Source organism: Palaemon carinicauda, chromosome 29 (assembly GCF_036898095.1).
Source record: "Palaemon carinicauda isolate YSFRI2023 chromosome 29, ASM3689809v2, whole genome shotgun sequence".
Taxonomy (NCBI): domain Eukaryota; kingdom Metazoa; phylum Arthropoda; class Malacostraca; order Decapoda; family Palaemonidae; genus Palaemon; species Palaemon carinicauda.
This window is the reverse complement of record NC_090753.1, coordinates 79810116-79812615: the sequence shown is the minus strand read 5'-3', so window position 1 is coordinate 79812615 and position 2500 is coordinate 79810116. Positions and strand designations below refer to the sequence as shown.

Genomic DNA, 2500 nt, shown 5'->3' with positions numbered 1-2500 from the left:
ATACAATCATTACTATAGTCCATTTCTTTTAGCGATGCATATTTGCACCGACTCGCAGCGGTGCCCTTTTAGCTCGGAAAAGTTTCCGGATCGCTGATTGGTTGGACGAGATCATTCCAACCAATCAGCGATCACGAAACTTTTCAGAGCTAAAAGGGCACCGCTGCGAGTCGGTGCAAATATGCATCGCTAAAAGAAATGGACTATAGGTACAGTTGGACACAGACTGGGGTGCGAGTCCCGCTCAAACCCGTTAGTTCCTTTGATCGCTGCAACCTCACCATCCTCGTGAGCTAAGGATGAGCGGGTTGTGGGAGCCTGTAGATCTATCTGCTGAGTCATCAGCAGCCATTGCCTGACCCTCCTTGTTCCTAGCTTGGGGGGGAGAGGGGCCTTGGGCGCTGATCATCTGTATATATGGTCAGTCTCTAGGGCATTGTCCTGCTTGGTAGGGCAATGTCACTGTCCCTTGCCTCTGCCATTCATGAGCGGCCTTTAAGCCTTGCTCTGATGAAGTGCACCGTGTCACACCTTTACTGAGCGGAGAGTTCCTTTGTGTAGCCACACCCACCACCTCTGATCTCTTTCTCTACGCTATCTGTTTGGTTACTCTTCATGAAGTAATGGTGCGACAAGGTGTATATCCTTAGAGCAGGGTGGGCCAGGGACTCCTGTATTCAACTGTACATTTGAAAATTATCCTTTCTCAAATTTGTTTTTTAATTCGAAGTTTTTTTTTTTTTAGAATTTTTGAGAAAAATTATATAATTAAATTATGAAACAAAACTAACGAATAAGTATGTTATCTTAGTTGGCTGATTCTTGATATTTGAAAGAAAATCTAAAAAAGTAATAAAAAATTTGCTTAAGCAATAAATGCAAATTTTTTATTTTTTTTTATTTTTTTAATATTTGTTAAAAACTGATTTAGCTAAGTTATGAAACAAAACTGACAGGTAGATATGTTACCCTGGTAGGCTGACTGGTATTTAAAAGAAAGGAAAAATAGAAGTAACTAGAGGGGCACTCGGTAGAACGCAGACCTCCGCTGCCGCTTGACCTTTCACCTTATGTCTTAATTGGCGTGGATTTTCATACACTCAAATATGAACCAAGTTTGAAGTCTCTTTGATAACGATGTCCAAACTTAAGGCTAATTACGTGAATTGTACATTTTACTTGACCGTAACCTTGACCTTTGACCTTGATCTTCAAAAATATAGTAATTTCCAGCTTTTCACATAACAGTTAATACGTGCAAGTTTCATTACTCAACGATTACAATTGTGGCCAAGAAGCTATTCCCAAACACACACACAAACACACAAACAGGGGGAAAATCATAACCTCCTTCCATCTTCGTTGGCGGAGGTATAAATGAATTCCAGAAAACGCAAGAATGTTTTATGCCATATAAGGAAATTGCTCAAAGACTGACCTCGCGTGACCCGAGTTGGGGAGATATATATTAGTGTCGCGACAGGTCGCTAGACCACCCGATGTCTCCTCATTGTGCTGGAAGAAATTATTTGGAGGAAAACGTGTCCATTTCTTGCATACCAGAGGTTTTTTTTTTTTTTTTTTTTTTTTTTTTTTTTTTTTTTTTTCAAATAGTTTTGTAAGCTGGTACTGAGTCGATGGAATTTTTTCTTGGTTTTATGGTTCTTTAAAGAAAGTGTGCTAACACACACGCACACACACACACACACACACACATATATATATATATATATATGTGTGTGTGTAAATATATGTATATATATATATATATATATATATATATATATATATATATATATATATATATATATATATATATATATATATATATAAATATATGTATATATATGTATATATATATATATATAAATATATAAATATGCATAATATACATATATATAAATATATATATAATATATATATATAATTATATATATAAATATATATATATGATATATATATAAATATACATATATATATATATATATATATATATATATATATATGTTTATATATAAATATATATAATATATATATGTATATGTGTATATGTATGTATATTTATAAATGATATATATATGTATATATATAAATATATATATATATATATATATATATATATATATATATACACACTCACACACACACATATATATATATATATATATATATATATATATGTATGTGTGTGTGTATGTATATGTTCATATATATGTATATATAAATGTGTGTGTGTATATATATATATATATATATATATATATATATATATATATATATATATATATATATATATACACGTGTGTGTGTTTGTGCTGATGTTATTGTGAAGCATCCAAAGCGAGAGAGAGAGAGAGAGAGAGAGAGAGAGAGAGAGAGAGAGAGAGAGAGAGAGAGAGAGAGAGAGAGATTATTTAATTTCGTCAACGCTAAAACGGAATTCTGGTATCTTGACCGGACGATAATTATAAAGCCTATTCATGAAGCTATGGCATTCTCT

The 2500-nt window shown here is 32.7% G+C and overlaps 1 protein-coding gene across 1 annotated transcript in view; it reads left to right on the top strand.

Annotated features, from left to right (window-relative positions):
• The window catches only part of LOC137622286 (AT-rich interactive domain-containing protein 1B-like), a 29663-nt gene that overhangs the window by 2171 nt on the left and 24992 nt on the right, over positions 1-2500 (top strand). The gene's annotated exons all lie outside the window — the stretch shown is intronic.